Source organism: Nannospalax galili, unplaced genomic scaffold (assembly GCF_000622305.1).
Source record: "Nannospalax galili isolate Female #2095 unplaced genomic scaffold, S.galili_v1.0 scaffold627, whole genome shotgun sequence".
Taxonomy (NCBI): domain Eukaryota; kingdom Metazoa; phylum Chordata; class Mammalia; order Rodentia; family Spalacidae; genus Nannospalax; species Nannospalax galili.
In genome coordinates, this window is record NW_008355786.1 from 2,156,726 (window position 1) to 2,180,974 (window position 24,249).

The window sequence follows — 24,249 nt, forward strand, 5'->3', positions numbered from 1 at the left end:
TCCCATTCATGATTCAAGGACTTTCTTTTTCCCTTAGATACAAGAGTTATGCAATTTTGGAGTCTTTTAGATAGACCCACTGAAGGAATACTAAAGTTGCCTTACCTTGCATCCCTGTTCAGCATGAAGAAGCTAGAGAGGTCGGAGTCCTTATTCCCTATTAGGAGTTTGGGTAACCCCTTCAGAGGATGGCAGTGATAAGAATAGGAGGTAGGAATTGGCTAGGCAGTTAGGATAAAAAGACCCCAAAGAAATGTAGCCAGTTTCTTGGCTAAAACTCAAAATGTACTTGAGCCTGTTAGCAACATATTCTGTTCCAAGGCCCAAAATGTCAAATGTATTTGGGAGATTGTATCTAATCCTTAAAAGATTTTACGGTTACCTCTTCAGAGTGGGGAATGTTGGAGGGGAAGGAGTGGGCATGGATTTAATTAAAACACCTTACATGCATGTGTGAAATTCTCAATAAAGTTTTTGTAAAAATTTTTAAAAAATACTAAAGAAAATCTATGAGAAAAACAAAAAGTGATTGAAATAAGAAAGCAATTTAAGATGTGATATTAGAACTTAATAAAGAGAAGGGATATTTTAAGAAAAGCCAAACCCAAATAAAACTTGAAATGAAAAACTCAGGAAGACAATCTAAACTTCAGTTAAACAAGTTTATCCTCATTAATAAAGTGGATAAGGAATGAAAGAAAATACCAGTATCAAAGAAAAAGTGGAAGTGATGGATCACTCAGTCAAAGAAAATGTTATATGTAAAATACTCCAAAAATAAAAAATGTAGGCATTCTGTAACAGTGGAAAAAGATGAAAAATTTGAATAATAGATATACAAAAAGAAACCAAATAATGAGGTCATGCCAGGCATGGTGGCAAAAGCCTTTAATCCAGCACATGGGAAGTAGAGGCAGGCAGATCTCTGAGTTCAAGGTCAGCCTGGTCTACATAGTGAGTTCCAGGTCAGCTGGAACTACAGGGAGACATTGTCCCTCTCCCCCCTAAAAAGACAAACATAACAACCCGTAACAACCCAGATTAAAAGCACCAAAAATATTTTGAAGAAATATTTTTTTTCAAATCTAAGGAAACCAATACCTTTCAAGGTGTTAAGAAGCACTCAAAGCACCAAATACAAAGGACTGGAAAACAAGTTTCCCATGTCATATAATAGTCAGAACTCTAAATCTAAATATCAAGAAAAACATAGTGAAAGGTCCAAGGGACTAAGTCCAAGTAACACACAAAGGAAGGTCCATCAGAACAATAGCTGATTTTTCACTGTTGACTATTAAATAAAGACCTTGTACTGATGTTATAGAACTCCTGAGAGAAGACAGATGCTATCCCAGACTATTATATTCAGTAAAATTTATCAACTGTTTTTAAAACAGAAGACAAATTTTCCATGATAAAAATAGATATAAGAAATTGATGCCCTGTAGACAATCTCTACAGAGGGTAATAAAAGAAATACTTCTGCATGAAGAAGAAACTGAACATAATAAAGGAGGGATAAAGAATAATTTAAGAATTCCAGTACAGTTAAAATAAAGAGATCTAGGGACGCTGGGCGTGGTGACACACACCTGTAGTCCCAGCACTTGGGAGGCAGAGGCAGGCTGATCTCTGTGAGTTCAAGGCCAGCCTGGTTTACATAGTGAGTTCCATGACAGCTGGGGCTACAGGGAGACCCTGTCTCAAAAAGACACACAAAAAATGATCTAGGGACAAAATTCACCACAACAAAATAAAAGTCATTGATAACCATTGGTTAATTATAACTCACAATATTAGCAGTTTCAACTCCTCAGTAAGAATACTACAGACTAATAAACTGTGTTTGAAAACAGGATTCATCTTTTCACTGCCTGGTAGAAACACCTCTCACCATCAATGATCGATACCACCTCACTCAAAAGAATGGAATAAATATTTCAACTAAATGGAGCTAAGAAAAAAAACAATTGCAGTTATTGTAATATCTGACAAAATAGATTTCAATTCCAAAGTAATCAGAAGAGATGATGAAGGATATTTCATACTCATTAAAAGATAAAACTACCATGAATATATTAAATTCATAAGCATATATGTATGTATCAAATTCAGGGACATGCAGTTTCTCAAAAGAAACATAATTAGATCTAAAATCACAGAATGACTTAAACACGATGATAGTGGATAACTTCATTACGTCACTCACACTCACCAACAGGTGGTTTATCCAGGAAAAAAAAACCTAAAAAGAAGATCCTTGGAGGTAAATGATATAATAATTAAAGGGATCTAACAGAAATTTACAAAAGATTCTATCCAAACAGTAAATTACAAACTTTCTTCTTAGCAGTCCTAGGCCACATAACAAATGGAAACAGATTTAGAGAACCTGAAATTACATCGTGTATTCTGAACAGAAAAGATTAAAGCTGAATATCAGCAGCAATAGGAGTGACAGAATGTACAGGAATTTATGGAAAGTAAACAAAACACTAATGAATTTAACAAGGGTCAAGGAAGAAATCAAGAAAAGAATTTAAAATTACTACCATAGAGAAATCTATAGGACACAAAGAAGGCAGTCCAAAGAGGAGTTTTTATAATATTAAGGACCTAAGTTTGTAATTAATATTACCAAAAAAAACCCTAGAGAGTCCTCATGTTCATAACATTGATGCTGTTGAATGTGGTGGGGGAACAAAACTACCCAGAAGACTGACATGGAAATAAAAAAAACAATGCAAATAGTCAAAGAAACATATAGCTCTTTGAAACGATTAAGAAGATTGACAAAATTTTATCCATATTAACTTAGAGAAAGAGAGCTTAAATTAATAGGATCAGAGTTAAAAAAATAAACTTTACAACAGATACAGAGGAAATTCCAAGGTACATAAGGACATCTTAAAAATTATATTCCAGTAAGCTGGGCAATATAAAAGAAATGCTTGAATTCCTAGACATATTGTTTACCAAAATGAAAACAAAATGAAGCAATACTTGAAAAAAACACATAACAACAAAAGAGATAGAAGCAGTAATCAAATATTTCCAAACTAAAAAAAAACAAAAAAACAAAACAACAACAAAAAAACCAAGAAACAAAAATAAAATAAAACAGGACTACCTGATTCAATCTCCCTGCTTCCACATTCCAATCACCTTCTAGCCCTCGGCAGAGGCCCACTTCTGTTTTTGGTGTCTTAGACCTCTTAGCCCATATTCCCCCACTGCTTACTGATCCTTTGCAGCAAACCAATCCAATTTCTCAGTGTACTACCCTAGAGACCTCACAGCCGGCCCCCAACCTCAACCTGCCTTTATACAATTGAGACCAGTCTTCCACACTGGCTGTCCCCACCCCCAATCTTCCTTGTATTTCTGAGGCCAGCTTCCTTCCCTGATATGTTTGACCCTGCCCACTGTGCCTTGAATCCCAAAACCTGATTCATTCTCTCAGCTCCCACATCCCATTCTCCTTCTCACCTTTGACACAGGCCTTCTTCTTCTCTTGTCACCCCAGACCTCTGGACTACCCTTTTGGTCCAGAAGCCCCCACTACTTCTTGATCCTTTGCACCCAGGCCAACCCAGTTCTTCTGTCTCATTCCCTAGTGACCTCACAGACTGCCCCCACCTCCAACTAGCCTTTGAACACATGAGATCAGCCTTCTTACCTGGATTTCCTCCCAGGTGGTCACCTCACTGCTAACTTCCCAGCATCATGATCAGGGTGACAGACCTAATCAATCAGGACTCTGACCAATCTTCTACTCAGCAAGACCCTGAAATACTGACCAATTTTTCTTTCATACTAATACAAATGTAACCATGTTTCATAATAATATTAAAAGACCCAAAATTAAATTAAACAAAAACATATTAGAAGGTCCTTTTGAACACATAACCAACAAAGAACAGCTGTATGCCCAAAGGGCGATGCAAAAACACAAACAATATGAAAAACCAGGAAAACGCCCAACAAATACATGAGTCTTATAGAAGTGCAGAACATTGAGAACAACCTTGTAGAACCCCAGGACACAGGATTTAAAAGAAAAATTGCAAATATCATAAAGAACTTCAAGGAAACAAAGACAAAAAAACTCAAAGAACTCAAAGAAGAAAGGTATAAACCTTTGACTGAAGCCCAATGAAATGTGGCTTAATGAAATATCAAAAACAACTCATAACTTGAAAAGCAAATTCACTAGACAGATAGAAATAGTGAAGAAAACCCAAATGAAACAGAGGACAAAACAAAGCAATAAGCCAATTAGAAACAGTAGAAGATAGTCTCACAAGCAGAATGAATGAAATGGAAAACAGAATATCAAGACTGACTGATAAATTTGAAAATGTGGACTCCTTAAGCAAAGACTGCAAAATTCAAAAACACAGGAATGAAATATTCAGGATACTTGGAGCAACATGAATTGACTGAAACTATGTATTATAGGCATACATGAAGGAGAAGAAACTCAAACCAGTGACATCGAACAGATCTTAATTAGGATTATGGAAGAAAAGAATAAGCCTTCAGACTTTCTGCAGTGCAAGTTTATCTACTGTGGTATAGTCAACCTGTGTAGAGTATTTCCCTTTAATAAGGTCACGTCTTCCTTACCTAGTAATGATCAATAATTCTTCAAATGCAATTGGGGTTTCATGCCCATATCCACAGTTCCATTCTGGGGTTTTGTCTGCTTGAGTTTTCCTGGTCTTTTGTATGGTGACACCATTGTGTCAGAATCAAAAGCTATTTCACAGACTACCAACAAAAAACCGGGTCACTTGTGCCAGCCCTTCAAAATGTTACTGAGGCCAAGAGGTTGAGGACTAAGAATATTTAATGCATGCCTACCTGACACTGAACCTCTTGTTATCCCATGATCTGTGAACGACTCCTACTTGAATTTGGCACATGGTGTTTCTCTCAGATACAGGCATATAACTCTTTAATTTTTGCTTATGCATTTCAGGAGTCCTTAATGGAATCTATAAACAAATCCAACAGTAAATGATAGAATGTAAACCCCTCACTCATGAAGAATGGATAAGGGAAAAAAGAAAATAATTATGTGAGAGAGTCAAAAACTCAGACTCCAGAAATTACCTGCTGGGGCTGATAGGTCTTTTATCACCAAATGAGGAACTGTCTTCCAGGAAAAAGACTTACCTCAGTGCACTGATAACTTATTTCATACCTGAATTTGCATGTGTTTTGTCTGGCTTTGTTTTTAAGTTTTCTATAAATTGTAGGAATGCTACAGGTAAAGTGGAGGGAAGCTGAGAATCTATCTGTTCCACATTTTGGCCAAAATGATATAAAACTCCATTTCTTCTCACCATCTCCTGGCTCCTCTTTTGTTTGGTAGAACCAGATCATTGGACTTTAGATTCCAAGAACACTATAGCTGTTTTTCATTTTTAAAGTAAAATTATTGGCAATTCTAATCATATTGACTGGTTAGTAATCATAATCCATGATATTTCTGTTCTAAGGCTTATATAACATTATACAGGAACTTTCTGTTACCCTACTCAAACTTGTATGTATTTCTGTATATAATATATCAGAAATATTTTGGTTTTCTTATTTCAGTGTCCCTAAGAGAAAATTGTTGTATAATGTACCTATAAGCTTCTCATTTCGTATGTTTCTATCTTACTATATTTTCTTTAGAGGGAAAATTCTATCTTGAAATGATTCTTCACTTGGATTTCACTTATGCTTTTATTTAGTTAAACTTGTCCAACTTCTCGTAGCCCTTATTTCACAAACAGCAGTCTATGAAAATTTTATGTAAGTGATAACATTTTACAAAAACAGTAATCCCTATATCAGTGATGCAGCCCATTTACAACATATCTATGGCACTTAAGAGATGCATATAATCATTGTAATTCCTGCATCACTGATGGATCCCTCTAACAATATGTCCATTGCACCACAGGAGGCTTATGCTCTCCTCCATTTCTTAAACAGGTACTCTCTGAATTCCTTGATATGGAGTGTATAGATAAATGGATTTAGAACTGGAGTCACCACTGTATTGAGAACTTGGATGGCTTTGGTCAAATGCAAAGCATCTTTGATGGAGGTGCGAACATGGAGGAAAATTTTGGAACAGGTGGGGAAGGTTTTGCTTTGGCCACTAGAAGAAGGTATCCTCAGGATGATGCTGATCATGTAGATATAAGAGATCAAGTTAATGAAACAGGAACTCAGGGTAACAAAAAAGCAATCACAAAAGCCATAAATTCCACTGCCTGTGTACTAGTGCAGGCCAGGGCAATCCAGGTTGCAATGCCACAGAAGAAATGGTTGATGGCAGGGGTGCCACAGAAAGACAGGGTGCTAATGAGGTTGGCTGGCACATCAATGGCTAAAAAGCTACAGTTCCAGAACCCCAGAGCCAACTGCGCTAAGACAAGACAGTTCATGAATGCCTGGTAGTATAGAGGAGAGCAGATGGCAAATTATCAGTCATAAGCCATGGCTGCCAAGAGGAAATAATCTTTGCAGCCTAAAGAGAAATCCAGGTATATCTACAAAAGACACCAGGAACATGAAATTGTCTGGATCCTCCCCACTAGGATGGCCAAGGCTTGGGGACTGCAGGCATGGTATACCATAAATCTAAGAATGAGAGGATTCTCAGAAAGATGTACATGGGGGGTAACTGGTGAGAGGTGCTCACCAATAGCAAAATTGCCACATTACCACTGATGTTCTCCATCCTGGTGATGTACTTCACCAAGACAAGCATGAAAAGAGAAAGCTGAAGAGCTTGAGTCTGAGGAAAACCTAGCATGGAAAGTCTTGTGTTAGATTCCCATTATATGTAATCATTTTGTTGATTTTCAGTAGACAACAGACATTTCCTACTGAGGCCTAGAAAGATGAAAAGAAGTGGATTCATGGAAGTCTGCCCTTTGAGACATGGGACATGTGTTAATACAACTGAGAAAATATAGGAAATTAAAATGCTAATAATGTCCAGGATTCTGCAAAGATTTTACTGATAGTTACATTGCAGACCCAAATTTCAAATCTAATCTCTAGCTCCATCACATTTCATTGCCAGCCTACAAAAGACTATGTTTCAAACTACCATCTAGCATACCATCTATATGCCATTTCAATGAAAAATATAGATTTTTTTTATTGTTGTTACTGCTACTGTTCAGAAATTTGCCTAACTTAAATTATCAAAATCAAATTCGATAGTTTCAGGTTTTAAACTGATTCTCTAACATAAGGTTTGTGCACAAAAGAAATATTTAGTAATCAAATACAATTAAAAAAACTCATTTCAAATAATTTTTATCGTCAATGTCTGTATTAGTCACTTCTCTGTTCTTTATAGAAGAAAGAGTTTATTTGAGCTAATTGTTCCAGGGAAAATACAGTCTGTCATGGTAGGGAGGCATGGCTGGAGGTGGCTGGAGGTGGCTCGAGCAGGAGCAGCAGAAGCTAAGCTCTCACATTATCATGCAGGCACAGGAAGCAAGAGAGTGACTAGAGATCTGGCATGGCTGGAGATCTCTAAGCCCACCTCTCGTGATGTGCTTCCTCCAGGTAAGCCACACCTTCTAAGTCCTCCCATCATCTGGGGACAAAATGTCCAAGCACTTGGAACCTATGGGGGACATTTTCTTTCAAACCACCACTTTCCACATACTGCCCCCATAGGCTCATGATGATATAAAATGCAAAATACATTTAGTCCAACTTTAAAAGTCCCCATAGTCATTATCAATCTCACTACTATTCAAAAGTCGACAGTCCAAAGTCTATTCTGAGACTCAGGTAAATATCTTAACTGTAAGCCTCTATAAAATCAAAAGACAAATTACATACTCCCAACATTCAGTGGAACTGAATACACATTACCATTCCAAAAGGGAGGAATAGAAGCATAGTAAGGAAATACCAAACCAAAACAAGACCGAAAAGCAGCAGGGAAAACACCAAATCCAGTAGCTCCGCATCCAACTTCTGGGACCTTACTTTCAAAGGGTTTAGATGGCTCAACCTCTCTACCTTTGCTTCATGCAAGCCGCATCTCTCTCTTGGGCTGCTACAACTTGTATGTAGGTCTTCTTGGCAGATGCCTCACAGCTCTGGCATCACAGACGTCTTTTTGGGGTCTCCATTGCCAACCAGGCTTCATCTTCACAGCTTCACATAATGGCCTATCAGGGCCTTCTCTATGCAGGGGAACCCGTGCTACATGCTACCTGTCCTCAGGGGCTCTCTGAAACTGTGGCAGAAGAACTGATCACCCTTTCACTCTTGCATCTTTTATGTCTCTAAGGCCAGCCCCAGGTGAACAACAATGCCAAGTTTGACTGCAAGTTTGGGCTGGACTCCAGCTTTCTTTATCCATTTTAGAAGCTTTTTCTCTTCAGGGGTCCCTGCAGCATTTTCCTTTCACAAGTTGTAGGCTTAACTGGATGTGATCTTGCCCTGGAGGCATTCTCTCCATTGTTTAAGTTTGACTCTTAGACCCTTCCATAATCACTTTAATCTCCTTAATCACTTTAATCTCTTATAAACTGGAATCCTCTCCATCACATGCCAGGGCTCCAACATTTATCTTCTTAGTGCTCTTTATCAATCCAAACTGTATTCCTTTCTGCTCCATTTGCTCTCTTTCACTATAGATCTGCATAATATTCACCATTAATAGTCATGTCACTGTTTCTACATTAGGCTGTCTTGAAGTTTCTTCCACCAAAGAAATGAGTCCATGGCTTTTCAACTTAGCCTCAGGCAACCTTTTGCCTGTGGGAAATCTCTAGCCAAACTCTTTGCCCAAAGATCCCAATTTCTGCTTAAATCTTTATTTCCCTCTGGAACTACATTGTTCTTAGCACTACTTTCTTCCAAGCATTTACTAGAATGTCCTGTTAAGTTCTGTTTACAGCAAGAAACCGCTTTTCTAGGCCAAAATTCCAAAGTCTTCCACATTTCTTCAAAACCCCACATGGTCAGGTTCTACACAGCCAACAGCCCACACTCTGGTACCAATTACTGTATTAGTCACTTTTCTGTTGCTGTGTTAGAAACACTGACCAAAGCAATTTATAGAAGGAAGAGTTTATTTGAGCTTATAGTTCCAGGGGAAATTACAGTCCATCATGGCAGGGGGGCATGGTGGCTGGAGGTGGCTGGAGCAGGAACAGCAGAAGCTAAGCTCTCACATCATCACGCAGACACAGGAAGCAAGAGAGCTACTGGAGATATGGAAAGGCTTAAGAACTCTCTAAGCCCATCCCCAGTGACCTGCTTCCTCCGGAATAGCCAGACCTCCTAAAACCATCTAAAACAGCATCATCATATAGGGACAAAATGTCCAAATTCTTGGAGCCTATGGGGGACATTTTCATTCAAATGAGCATACTGACTTACTATGTTTAATGGTATGATACATTGTTCTCTCTAAGTAATAATGATGATGATAATGGTGATGATGATGATGAGGAGGAGGACTACAAATATAATAAAGTCATATAGAACATTGAATATAAGTGATGACTTCCTGCATTAGAGATATCTCTTCCTCGTTGGGAAATTAGAGCACATGAAGAGCAGAAAGTCACTTCACATCATTTGTAAAAAAATCCTAGTTTATGGTGTGGGAGTGATGACTCAGCACTCTTTCAGAAGACCCGGCTTCAGTTCTCAGAACCCACAGAAAGGTTAAAAACATTCCTTAATTCAAGTTCCAGGTAATTTGATGCCTTCTTCTGTCCTCCATGGGCATTATACAACATGTGTGATATTACTAATATGTAGGCAAAACACTTATACACATAAAATAAAAAATCTAAATAAATATAAATAAAAATAAAAAAATAAATAAATATACTAGTTAACTTTTACACACTGATTTTGAGGACATATCTCAGATATTAGCAGATCAATGGGAAATCTATTCTTCTAAAATTCATATCTGACTAGAGTGGACATTTGAAATTCAGGTGTTTGAATGAAGATAATACAGAATTTGGTGTACTATTTATATGTGTACATGTGTATGTGGGTGTACTTACTAGTGTCAAAATTCATGTAGGCCAAAGTTTGGTGTTGGGTGTCTTCCTCTACCAGTACTCCACCTTGTGTTTTTGAAACAAGGTCTCATAATGAACCTGGAACTCCTGTTTTGGCCTGACTGGCTGGGTAATGATCCCCCATGTCTTCTTGTCCTTATAGTGGGATTACAGATGTAGGCTGCAATGTCTGGCATTTATGAGGGACCTGGGGATTCAAATTTAGGACATTATGCTTGTTGCAATTTACCAGCTGAGCCACCTCGCAGGCCTTTTTCTATGCCAATTTAAATGAAAGGAAAACAATGTAGAGGCAGAGAGTTGACACAACTTTTCTAATTTTGTTATGTAATGAAAAGGATCAATATTCCACCCCAACATATGTTACTCTGGGATAGGCTACTGTTTGAATGTCAGGAAATGGGGGAAAACACAGAAATAAAGAAAACTCAGTGCAGTTTCTTCTTTTCCAGGGTCTGAGCAACTCATTGTCATTGAAGCAACTTTCAACTGTCATCTCAGAGAGTACTGAGGAATTCAAATAACAAATATTGTGGATCTAGCCTTTCTCTAGATTCTGTTGCCTATCCCTCAGAGCATTGATTCTTTTTTCTTTATCATGGTACTTTTGTAAAAAAAATTTTTACCTTTTGGGTTTGTTACTGTGAGCCATCCTATGTGCATATGAGATGCAGATATTAATAAATGTGTCTCTACTTTTCCTTTGGTAATTTGTCTTGTTACCATCTGTGGTAGATTTCCAGCCAGTGAATATACAACAAACCAAGTGAATATACAAAAATATAATAATTTATATTATTAATTATCCTGTTAGAGAAAAATGATTTTAGATATTAACATTGATGCAGAGAAGACATATAAAGAAAAGATACTCATTAGGAAGACAAAATGCTAAATGATGTGTATTTTTCCAAATTGTTAAAATGATATTTAACTATGTTCAACATATGTCTCTTTCACAAATATTTATATAATTGTCAGAGTAACAACTTTTTCTTGTTGAAGTGATAATGTCAAAAGTTAGTATCTTTTGTTATTATTCATTTTAAATAATAGTAAAGGAATATCATATTAAGTATATATTGACACCTAGAAGTGCTGTTAAATCTCAAAACATGATACCTCAAACTATGGCATCTTGGCCTGAAGGATTTCTCAAGAGGAAGGCAATAGAGAAAACCGCTGGCACAGGAAGGTGGCTCTCTTGTCTCTTTTTTCCTTAAGATTTACAAGTAATGACAGTGAAGAAACATCACATAAGTAAACAAGTAGAGTCTCAGCAAACAAACAATGAATTCTTCTATACCCACTATCGTTTTATCTTTTGGTCCCATCATATCATTGCATGAGGTTCATGAAAATACACTATTTTTGGGTATTGATCTTTGGGTCTTAATTTCTGAATATTCCCACCTCATGAAATTTGCATTAAATATATTTGTTATCTCTTTTCTTAATCTATTCTTGTTGCATTAATGCAAGTGATATGCATTACAATGAGATGTTACTTTCCTCCTGAACAGTAGCCAACTGAATGAAAACTGATATATCAGTCACTAGCTAATACCCAACATGACCTTCATACAACTTATGACCTTTGTTTTACTGCTGTCATTAGTGGAATTTCTCAGAAAATAAAAGCTGCACCTATGCTAAAGATTCTACAAGGTTGATGGACATATTAGAAATTCTATATCTTTTGGGAACACAATGTGACAGGCCCAGAGCCAAATATTTTGGGTATCATTAGCCTCATTCATATTGTAACCACTTGTTTGCCTCAATATATTGTTAATTATCAGGTAAAATCCTTTTTGAAAAGATCAAAGAGTTCTCGGCTTTCACATTAACATAAAGACTAAAATGACTTCATATGACATCTGAAGCCTGTATATGTTACCACTAATCTCTAACCTGCATATCTGATGTTCCTTCCAAGGTATTTTAAAGATACCTTGATTTATGACATTTTTCATTCCATTATTGTAAACATTCCAGGAAACTGTTATCATGATGGAATAGAGTATTTGGAATAAACTAAGTATTAATCTATGCCCCCAGGTCCTGGTCACTCATATTTGGCTCCAGAATAACCTATCCCCTATACACACTTGTAATGAGATCTATGCTTTCTGTAGACATTATGACAATTTATACACAAGGTCACACAAATATGCAGAGGCTAAAGAAGATTTCCAACGTGGAGTTGTGACAAATAGTCCTGAATACTTTATTCTAGAATCATGGCACTATAAAAAAATATTCCTTTATTTTCTGCAATACCTGCTATGAGAGTCCAATGAATTTGTATTAAATATAAAGTTTGAAAATTACTCCCTAGAAATATTCACAGTAATCAATTTTGCAATTGAATATATTTTTTAAGACAGGTTCTCCCTGTAGCCCCAGCTGGCCTTGAATTCACTATGCAGACCACGCTGGCCTTGAACTCACAATTATTCACCTGCCTCTGCCTCTTGAGTGCTGTGATTGAGGCATATGCTAAAATGCCTGGCATGCTGAATAGAATTGTTTTAAATTTTCATACAACTTTAAAGCAATGCTTTCAGGGTTTTTCACAGGTCCTTCTGGCATCTGATTCATGGGTCACAAAAGATGATACTTTTTGCAGGGGCTTGTGGCACACACCTCTAACCCCAACCCTAAGGAGGCAGAGACAGATCTATGTGAGATTGAGGCTGACCTGATTACACAGATAATTCAAGGCCAGCTGTCATACATGTGAGGACACAAACAGACTCTGTAGGCTGCATTTTACATATCATGGGTACAGTGAATTGGGAAGGGGCAGGGAGCAATAGAAAGACGTGCAGGTTGGGGAGGGGATCTAAATACCATCAAGCCATATCATATGAAAATCACAAAAATTCAATAAAAAATTTGAAAAACCACCTAAGTAAAATTAACTAACAAGGTACTCTAGTTCATAGAAGTAGTGTTTTAAACAGTTTACTGATTGCATATGATAAATAATTTGAATTAATTATAGGTGTCCTGTTTGAATTTTAAATATGTAAGAATTTTTTCAAAGAAACAGGAATTATTTATCAAAGGTAATTATATTTAGGGTGTTTCTGATATACAGGAAATTTGAAATATCAACACCTTCTATAGTGAATCTCTCACATAGAATCAATTTATCATTATAGAAGAGAATGACTTGGAAAAGATTATATTGAGTGTAATACAACTCCATTACTTAGCCAGTTGCAGCTCTTTCTGTTATGAATTTCAGAAATGGCACACACTGCCTTCTGACATCACATTTCACAACTAATTAGTTTATGATGTTCCTTGTTTAAAAGCACTATATTTTATTTTTGTTAAAGCTATTCTCTTTCTCCTCTCTCCCTCCCTCTCCTACCTGGGTATCCTTCTTCAGCCATCCTTTTGATTATCTCATTATCATGTGATATACTTTATTTCTCTTTGCATTTGTCACTGTTAGATAAATATAATTTTTCCAGATTGTTGAAACTCTCCATAATTTATCTGTTTCCTGTTTATTTGTTCCACCTGGTCCTGCCTAGTTCAACTTTTCTTTCAGTATTTCACATCTTCCTCAGTTTGTCATAATAAATTTCATACTGAAAGCAATTTGCTATTAAGTAACTGTAGATTATGTAGAGATGAATCCTTTGGGATACAATTAATTTTCTCTCAGCTGTCCCTAGAGCCACTTCTAAAAGACATGCCCTTGGCTAAATCTTTCTGAATAGGCAATCTCAGAAACTTTTCAACTATTTAAGTAAATAAATTGTGGATTTACTAGAGAAGGGTTGGATATTTATTTGGTTTGTACATATATTGAACATTTATAACAATTTATAAAATGAGGTAGTAGTTCTTTTTTCTTTAATGAATATTGCAGGTTAAATGGCCACATGAAATAAAAAAGCTAGAGAAGTCTAAAACTGAAAGGAAAGAGCTGAGTTGCAATTCAGTGATAGAACATGTATTTGACATTCCTGTAGAGTTGTTTCGTTCCTAGCAGTCCCCTAATTCAAATAAAATCAAAGAAAATTGAATTTAAGGGATAAATGAACAATGCATTATTTCTAGTCACTGGACCAAAGTATCAAAGATAATTTATAGCACAGTTGATGTTTTAGAAAATGTTCAAAGTCATAGATTTGAGATATTCTTTTCATAAAATGGAGTTGAACATTCAACAATGAAAAAGTTTAAAATTTTTAAATGGCAAAAGTCTGTCGATGTGAAAAAAAATGTTACTCCTGTGAAGAGTTGTGAAATAAGCTTTTTAGATTTTTGTCAAGACTAATTTGCACACAAAGAAATCTCTTTAAATTATAACTATTGCACAGCTTCCTGCACTTATTTCCCACAGTTTGTTTTTCATAGTTTTCATCATAGAATTGTCTATTTCAGAAATGGAAAGTAGTGTTTGCTTCATTTAACTTACTCATGATTTATTAGTAAAGAATATAATTTTTTGTCTTTTTGAAGCAGGGTCTCCTTGTAGCCCCAGCTGTCCTGGAACTCACTATGTAGACCAGGCTGGCCTTGAACTTACAGATATCTTCCTGCCTCTGCCTCCCAAGTGCTGGGACTACAGGTGCGTGCCACCACACCTGGCTAGAATATGCATATTAAACTTTTGTGTTTGTAGAATTATGATACAAACTAATGTATGAGAATACATTTCTCAAAGTTTAATATATTTAACTTTCAAATGAGAAATTTTCCTCCAGTGAGCATAAATTCTTTACAATGTATTTTGATCATGGAAAGTGTTCCGTTCTCCTTCAATTGCAGCTGATAGTTTTGTTGGGTATAGTAGTCTGAACTGGCATCTGTGCTCTTTCATGACTTGTAGATCACTGGCCTAAGCTCTTCTGACTTTAATTTTTATTAGGAGTCATTCTTATCATCTCCAAGTGTGACAGCACAGGCATTTGAAAGTTGTGTTTCCCTGATTAACTTTACTGTCTCCTTGAAGGTCTTATCAACCTTTGCTTAACTTATACTGCATTAAAATCCACTGTGTTCCAGAGTCCTAAAAACAGAGTTTGGAGTCTAGAAGCTGCTTTATCATCTCAAGAAGCCAGTCAGCAAATAATCCTATTTTCAGTCAGTTATTAAACCTGAGTTTTTACTATGAACTCCCTTTTTTCAAATGTTGATTATTCAGAGACTGGCAAGTTGACCTTAAATTCTTGAAACAATCATTTATACATCATTTATATGTCAAAGAAATTTAATTATTTGCCATTTTTCTTTCTTTAAAAAAGCTTTCCTTTTTCTTCTTTCTTTCTTTCTTTCTTTCTTTCTTTCTTTCTTTCTTTCTTTCTCTTTCCTTCTTTCCTTCCTTCTTTTATATTTTTAGCATCTGATTTTCAGTGTAGCAAAATTAAATAGCTTGATAGGACATGTAAATGATTTACTGAGTTTATTTGTACAGAAATAATGCATCACCATTTTATTTATGGTTAATATAGGGGAGAACTACAGACAAGCCTCTAAGCATAGCCATCAGTGACATTTAAATTTCAAATTCCTCCTTCCCAGCATTTCTGACATTTTTGAAAATCTCCTGTGATATATATATAAAATCTTTGCCTTCATGATTTTTCTTCCTGGAGATGGCAGAGCTGGAAAAGACATTGAAGATGCATTGATCCCTATATATTACATATCTACATAGGGCAGGAGTTAAACTGGAACCTTGGAACCCAGCTTTCTCTTTCATGGAGAGAAAAATCTTGCCCAAGAGGAATTGTTAATATATCTGGAATATTCTTGCTGTATTTAGGAGAGCTGAAAAAGAAGGAGTCTAAAGTTAAGAAATAAGAGCCAGAGCTAAAACTGCAACTGTTAAGGAATATGTTCCTTTTATTCAGAACACAGCATATGACCTCTGCTGTCCATGGCAAAGCATCAGCAAGAATAAGCAGATCAATCTGGTTTTTATATAGGAACTCTGCTGAATGTAGCTGAAGGAATTTTCTCAAATTCAGGTGTCAAGTTGAGTGTGTTTTTTTGTTTCCTGAGGCTATTTTCTCAGGATGAGCAGGCATGTTATATCTTGGCACAGCAGGATGACTCTGAAAGCAGTCTCTGCCTGTCAGGGAACTGGCCAGTGGGTAAAGCCTGATCAAAGGCCAAGCTGCCAATTTGGGCCATTTCCTACCTTGAGGAATTTATGTCTTCTTGGCTGCCTTTAAGGAAGCTTATGGCTCTGCTGTAAGTTACATTCTATCATTCTACTCTGAAAAAATGGTCACTTTCCAATAGCTTTTCTTTTGGTAACTCTATTGTTTCTTGTTTAACTCCATAAAAATTTGGACTTAAAGAATCTAAACCACTTATCATATCTTTTACAAAACAAATCTAGTTGGAGAATAATGTTATCATATATGTATTTTAGGAGAGTATTTGCTTATGGTTGCTTTCAAAATTTCATGCTCTCCATTGTAAGGTCATTTCTGCTTGCTGGAGAACCATAATTGGGTGAATTTATCCCTACAAGGCTTTACTTTGGTAGATATACAGATGCATAGGAGGGGGTTTAATTAAGTCTTCATAATATTTTTTCTATTTCCCTTTATATTCTAGATAGGTAACCTTAACTGTGTTTTTCCTGTTGTTAGATAATTCCTGATATTACAAGTTCATGTGTATTATTCTAGTGAGGAATCCACAGAAATGAAGACACATCTCTCATGGTTTACAGAAAAGATAAAACCATCATACAACTTAGACTTCTTCACAATTCAGTTTTGGCAGGTTTCTCACTTGCTATCTATGTTTCTTGTGGTAGCACAGAAGGGAAGCCAGGTATTCCAGACTAATCTATATGTTTCCTGCATATGGGAAAAATGAACAAGTTCCAAGAATCCTAAAAAACTCTTTTCTTGTGGTTCTCGAACATTGCTGGCTCTTACAATCTTTCTGCTTTCCTCTTCCACAATAGTCTCTGAACCCTGAATGAATGAGATCTAATATAAGAGTCTTATCCAGGGACATACACTCTGCAGATTCTTATTCTCTCATTTTGTTGGTTGTGGCTTTCTGTGTTAATTGCTGTCTGTTGCATGAGGAAACTTCACTGGTGAGAGTTGAGAAATGCATTAGTTTCTTCTCTACTCTCAGTTCCAGACAAAAACCTAGCATAGAGCTCGGTAAAGGGGCATGAGACCCCATCTTAGCCAAGGATCCATTGACAGATGAGCACTATTGCGTGAGGGACAGTTGGTGTTCTTTAAGTGAGTGATGCTAGAGTCTGACAAGGTTCCCCAGTGGATGAACTTACATGGAGGGAACACAAACGACTGGATAAACCTTAACACATATGACAAAATGCATCAAACACAGTGAGGGGGGCTCTGGGGTAATGCAGATGGGGAGAAATGGGTCTAAACACTATTAAGGTGTATGAAATGCACTAAAATTAAATAAAAATATATATTGAAAAAAGGGGTCAATAAAAGCAGGGGTGAATATTTGAAGTCCCTTGACTTTGGCAGGAAAATTAATCATTCTTCCAGGATCAGGCAAGCCCCTATGCATTGGTTCACATTTATGATTACTACAGAGAGAAGCAGAAGGGTCAGATCAGGGGTAATAATAGAATGTTTCAGTTGTCATTAGGTTGCTACTTGTTTTTTGAAGAGAAGTTTCAGATGTTCTACTGGCTTACAAGTGTAGGTGCTATCCTCTTGTCCCTCAGGATCACAGGTTTCATCTTAGTGATAAGAACTCAGCTCTTTCCAGTGGTCTTCCAGTCATGAGGATTCTCAAGACCACTTGTTAAGGTCCCTTTCATCAAGGAACCAACCTTTTTACTGGTCTTTCTTACAAAAAAATTTTAACAACTTTTATTATGCTTTTCTAAATTTCATATGATTCTTAATCAAATTTGGAACCCCCTCCTCATTCAAGTCTCCCCTCATCAGACTTCATGCTTTTTGCCATACATGATATGTCGTATTCAGCCAAGCATTTGTACCTAGATGTCCTTTAGTGCAAATTCATCCCCTGGAGTCTAGTCAGCCTGTCTAGAGATTGTAAGTAAGGTTTAATTTCCCTCATCCCACAGTAGTCAGTCTTCAAATGTACCCTGAATAGGCCCACCACCTACTTCTCTCCTCCACTCTGGACTCTTGTTCGATTGAGGTGGCATTTGTCCTGTGCTCAATGCCAACATTGCCATGAGTTCACATTTGCAAACTTCCAGTTGCCTGAAAATCTCTGTTTCCCTATGTTCATGAACCAGCTCTGGCTCTTGCAATCTTTCTGTCCCTTCTTCCATTATGGTTCCTGAGTCATTGGTGGGATAGAGTTATTCTTTAAAACTAGACCAGTTGTGACTTGCTGTGTGCATTGCACTCTGTGAATAAGGAAGCTTCACTGGTGAGAGCTGAGAGATGTACTAGTATTCTCTACCCCTCATTCTACTATGTATAATGAGCCTTAGGTGTAGAATTTCAAATGTAGATGTGTCACCTGGGACTGGGCATCTCTCCTATTTATATTGTCAGTTTCTGACCAGTTGTGAGATTCTGCAGTAGCCTCCATATGTTGCAAAAAGAAACTTCTTTGATCAGTGATGGACTACATACTTGTCTGTAAATATAAGGATCTGTATTTAGCATATGTTAAAAAATTTCACATGTCTAGATGTACAACAAAGACAAGATTTTCTTTAGGATCTTTGTCCACTCCAACCACATATATTTGCCTGTGTTTACAGTGTCACCCATGAGTTCACTGTCATTGAGAGGGTTTTAAGTACATTAGTGCATATATGTATCAGGGGCTGTATAGCAAAGAACACAGCACCAGACAAGGAAGTCTTCCATTTGAGTGGTTGGTGAGAGTGGTCTAAGAGAGTCCAAAAATAATTCAGGCTGTTGCCAGAGCTCTTGGTCATCTCTGAGAATTGAAAGATAGAACCCTATTGCTGAAAATAGGACATACTCTGTATACAGGTCCTTGAGCAATAGAGCAGGAATTGACCTGTACTATATGATTATATACAAAATGCTAACGGAGAAATCAATCACTGGTCCAACCCAGTCTTAAGCCTAATGACCATTGTGGGAGACAGGCTTGAGCCTAGGATGATATTACAACTGTCAGGGTCATATGGTTTCTGGGAATCTCTGTAATCTGAAACCCAGTATGCTAATTAGGCATCCTACCCTTTATTCTGTGATAGGACATTAAGTCTGTTATGCTAATAGGATGCTAAGTCTGTTATGCTAATAAGGTATCCTACTTGCTGTGCTGTGATTGGACCACAACCCCTATATAAGCTTGTGCCTTCCTGCAATAAAGCAGACCTGTGTCACTGAATCTGGTCTCCTGTGTCTGAATGCGGCTCCACTGACACAGTCTCCACACCAGCCCTGGGGTCTGGGACCAGGCAGAAGCAGCGAAGACAGGAGGCAGCACAGGATGAGCAGAAAAGTGGCCTCAGCCCAGGGCAGGCAGAAGAGCTGCCTCAGCCCAGGGCGAGCAGAGGAGCAGCCTTGAAACCCATGAGAACGAAGGAGCAGCTGCTGCTGGCGATGACCGCAGCTTGAAGCTGGTGCCAGGGTGCACATGTGGAAAGTTTACTTTCCAGTCCTCATCTGAATAAGTAATTTTCTTTCGGATTTATTCAAGATCAAGGAGAGAATTGGAATAGGTGGAGTTGCTATGTATGCAGACAATGCAGGCTTCATATGCATTTTTTACTTTGTTGGTCAGTTGTTTTCCTAAGAGCAGCCCAGTTAATTTCTTAGGCAGGCATCTGTCTCCAAATGGAATAAATCACATATTTCTTCAAATCCCCCATTTCAGTGTCTGTTGCAATAGGTATTTATTTACCAAAGAGATCCCTGATCCCCTTTGATTGCCCCAATGTTCTGAAGCCCATTCTTTTACCTGGTTTTTTACTTTGACTGCATATCATTCATACATGGAGGTAACAGAAATAAATCACAAGTGATCCTTAAAGATGCCTTTGTGTGTGCTTCACCTTCTGTTTGCCTAATTTCTCTGATGGCTCTTGCAATAGATGACTTCCTTTTGAATGGAAAACTGAATGGCTTCTAACAGGTATAAAATTAACTGATTATGTTTTAAGGATTGTATGAGTCATTATTCACGAATGGCAGCATGGGTATGCAAGATCATGAAGGCATATTTTCTTTTATTTTTTTAAATATTTAATTATTTAATTGTGTGTGTCTATGGCTCCATATGTGCACATGAGTGTAGGTTCTTGCAAAGATCAGAAGGGATGTCAGGTCTCCTGACTGGAGTTACATACAGTTGTGAGGTGCCAGACAAGTGTAATCCCTGAGTAATATGTGCACTTAACCACTGAGCCATCTCTCCAGCTTCATGAGGGTACACTTTAAATCAGTATATATGTTAATCCTTATTCCCTCTCTTAAAATTAATATGTTGTTAGGGCTATTAGTTTAGCCTTTGTGGCCAAGATGGAGGAGATATTGAGAATGCCTCAATTATTTCTCTTTTGCTGACCACTTCAAATCTTGCCTAAGTTCTCCATTTGAAACATATCTACTCTCACCAGTAAACCATATTTTCCAAATTTTCCAGGGCCTGGTCACTTAATTCAGGTCACGTGGCACAGGAGATAGCATTAGTACACAAAGGTGCCAAGATAGAAAAAGTTTCCATGGACATCAATGAGACAAGATTTGGCACTCCACGAATTTCAGTGATTCGTGAGTTGTCTAGAAGGATTGCTTGATATTTTGCAACCCTACTTATTCCTAAACAGGGGAATCTTTTTTAATCTGAGTATAGATTTCACATGATGGGGAGTCTAATGATTGCCCAAAGATTGTTGGTTTAGAAGTTTATTCAACTAACAATGCCATAGCTACCACAGATATGGGTATATGTGTGGAGACTGAGTAGGACCAGAAACAGAGGAATGGAGGGAGCCAGGACATTAAAGAATATTCATAAAGCCACTAGCAAATGTAACATGCTTTATTCTCCCTGGGCACACAGGGCCCTAGGCAGCTGGCCTCCAGGTATGGGCACGTGTCCTTATTCACAAGGACTTTGTACAGGAGATTTATCATGGATGGCTTCTTAGGAATGATAATATAAATGATTACAACACTGTTCATTTTGGGGTTCCCAGACAGCCAGGAAGAGCCATTTTGTGCTGAAGCATAGCTCTCTGGGTGTCTAGTCTGAGCCATCTTGGCACATGGCAGAAATTCATATTAGCACATGTTGTCTAAACAGGCCCTACTGGTCTTGAGTCCCTGTGGGAATGGGGGGGATCACCATGATAACTATAACATCAGTTTTTTTCCTCTGACACTATGATAACAAGTAATGGCCCCACTTCCTACTCACATTCTGCTGAAGGAGTCAAGCCCATTACCTCTTTTATCCAATATGTTGATCTTAGCTGCTTGAACAAGAGGGCCTATGAATATATAAGCAACGAAAACCTGGAGGCTAGTCTCTTGCCATTTTGTGTGGCTGTTGGGAAGCCACTGGACTTATGTTTGGGTGTGAAGTTTTGAGCACAGTCATGAATGGTGGAGCACCCACTTTTCTGTAAATAAACCAGCACTCCAAACTCAGTTAGCAACTCCAATAAACTTGTTAAGATCCTCCAAATGGCAGGTTTGGAGAATTCTTGCTTCAGGTTGTGGTATGGACAGTGGGAGAAGTGAATTGGAAGTCATATGTGCCTTCCAGGAGTGAATTTATTTTTACACACTGTCTTGATTGATGTCTGATTTGGGAGGGCCCAACCATTGCAGGGTACCACACCTGGGCAGGTGTTTCTGAGTTATGTAAGAAAACTAGTTGAGCATGAGACAGAGAAACATCCTTTAACCAGTGTTCCTCTACAGTTTCTTTTCCAGGTTCCCTGCCCTGACTTCCATTGGTGATAGTCTGCAACCTGGAAGCATAAGCTGAAACATACCCTTTCCTGCCCAAGTTGCTTTCTGTTATGATGTTTATCATAGAAACAGAAATCAAAGGACATTGCCCTAAATCAAGATGGAGATAGCTGTTCTACCTGTAGTGTCAAGATAGATCCCAAGTATTGAAAAGTCATGAAAAACTGTCAGTCTTTTCCCAGGAAACACATTTCCCCTCTTGCTGGTATCAGACATCAGCCTTTTTCTTTTTTCAACTTAAGATTTCTGGGGAAATTCCTATTTCATAGGTTCCATTTTCTGATAGCCAGAGAGAAAAGCTCAAATGTATCTTTAGCATGTCTTGATTTCTTCCCAGATGGTTACAGTTAGCACAGGACAAAGCAGAAATAAAGCCTAGTAACACAGGAGAGTGATGAGGAAGTACAGAGAAAAGTTAACTAGGTGTGCGGAGATGGGTGAAAAGTTGTTTCCTGACTTGACAAGTTCCCTGTGCTCCTCAGTGCTAGAACAAGTTTAACTGTACATAATGTAGGAGGTTGTAGCTGACAGGTGATTTAGTTGCTTGTGTCTTGATCTTTGGCCTCTGGTTCTACTGAGATTATATCTCAGACTTGAAACGTAAACCTTATCATGTTTTGGACCAGAAGGGTGAAAATGATCCTTGGGGACCCTTGTGAAATCTATATATGAAGCTGCTCGGCATTCGGGCTCTCATCAGTAGAGTCAGCTTTTGCATCCCACTGGCATCTCCTCATTCAGACCCTAATCACAACCTTTGAACAAGGGCACATCTCATGGAGATCTCCTTGGGGTAGGAATGATTTGCCACTGTTCTACTTACTGGCCAGTACCTCAATCCACCATCCCAGGAGGCCTAGCAGAAAATGAAAGGGAGAAACAAAGGAATAAAGACAGTCAATATGGGCAAATAAAGTACCATCAGTGTTGGAATGTTTGGGGGAACCATGATGTTTGAATTTTTATGGGCACAGGACTGCCATGTGGATCCTTAACCTCTATGTCAGTATCATGATGGCCACTCAAATTTATTCATTGTCATCCTGGCAGCCTTGTTTGCTATAACTACTATTTAACAGCACTGCTGCTGTCTGCTTGGCCTATAAGCAATAGACAGTTAGTAAGGTGTCTTGCAACATGCTTCCATGGTGTGTTGGGGTAAAGGAATGGGACTTTGCACATGCATGAGTCTAATTACTTTTTAAATTTATTATCTTTTACTTTTTGTGTATGACTGTATTGCCTGCATGGATGTAAGTGCAGCCATGTCATGCAATGCCTGTGGCAGTCAGAGAAGGGTGTCAAATTCCCCTGGAACTGGAGTTATGAATGGTTGTTTGCCACCATGTGATTGTTGGGAATTGAATCCAGGTCCTCTGCAAGAACAGTATGTGATCATAAATACTGAAACATCTCCCCAACTCCTAGGCCAGTTACTTTTAGAAAGTTGGAAGGGGGATGTGATACCTCATGAGAAGTTTACACCAGGGGCATGTGTCCTCAGAGAAGACCCAGGTGCTGCCCAGATACATCGGGTCCATGTGCTTTGTGGCCCTTAGGTCCAGCAGGGCAAGGTGAAAATCAGTATATACTTTCAATCCCTGATGACCCCACAATCAGATGTGATGAGCTATAGGGCTAAAAAAGGGGAAATGAATGTATTGCATCTGATGCCACCCAGGTTGCTAATTTGTCATTTCCCTAGGAGTTTGCCCAAGTAGTGCTCCAAGTAAAGTGAAATGGGTATGCAAAGAAAGGAAGAGAAACAGAGTAGAAAGTTTTTAAGAAGTTAGAGCCATAAATCATATTGCCTGCATGGTGGCTAGCCAAACTTATAGCCATAGATAAGGTGTGATAGGTACCTGCTTGAATTTTCAGGCACTTCTTTCTTGGATAAAGGCATTGGACCAGGTAAACATGGATAACTTTTAAAGAGAGAAAAGCACTTATAGGATTGGAAGTGAGGGAAGGGTTGGAGAAGTGCATTAAGAGCACTGATTACTCTTGGAGAAGACCCAGGTTCAAATCCCAGCACACTCATGGCAGCTAACAACTGCCCATGAATTCCAGTTCCAGGGGATCTGACACACTCTTCTATCATTCACGGGCATTGTACAACATGGGTGCAATTTACATACATGCAGGAATAACACTAATACACATAATAAACTGGAAGTGGGTCAAATAAATAAATTTGGAAATGGGTCAAAGCTGGATAAAATTAAAGGCCC

General features: G+C 37.9%; 1 pseudogene; it reads right to left on the reverse strand.

The window, feature by feature from the left end:
- Positions 1-5,964: 5,964 nt before the first annotated feature.
- On the reverse strand, positions 5,965-6,858 carry LOC108491780 (annotated as a pseudogene).
- Between the last annotated feature and the right edge of the window lie 17,391 nt (positions 6,859-24,249).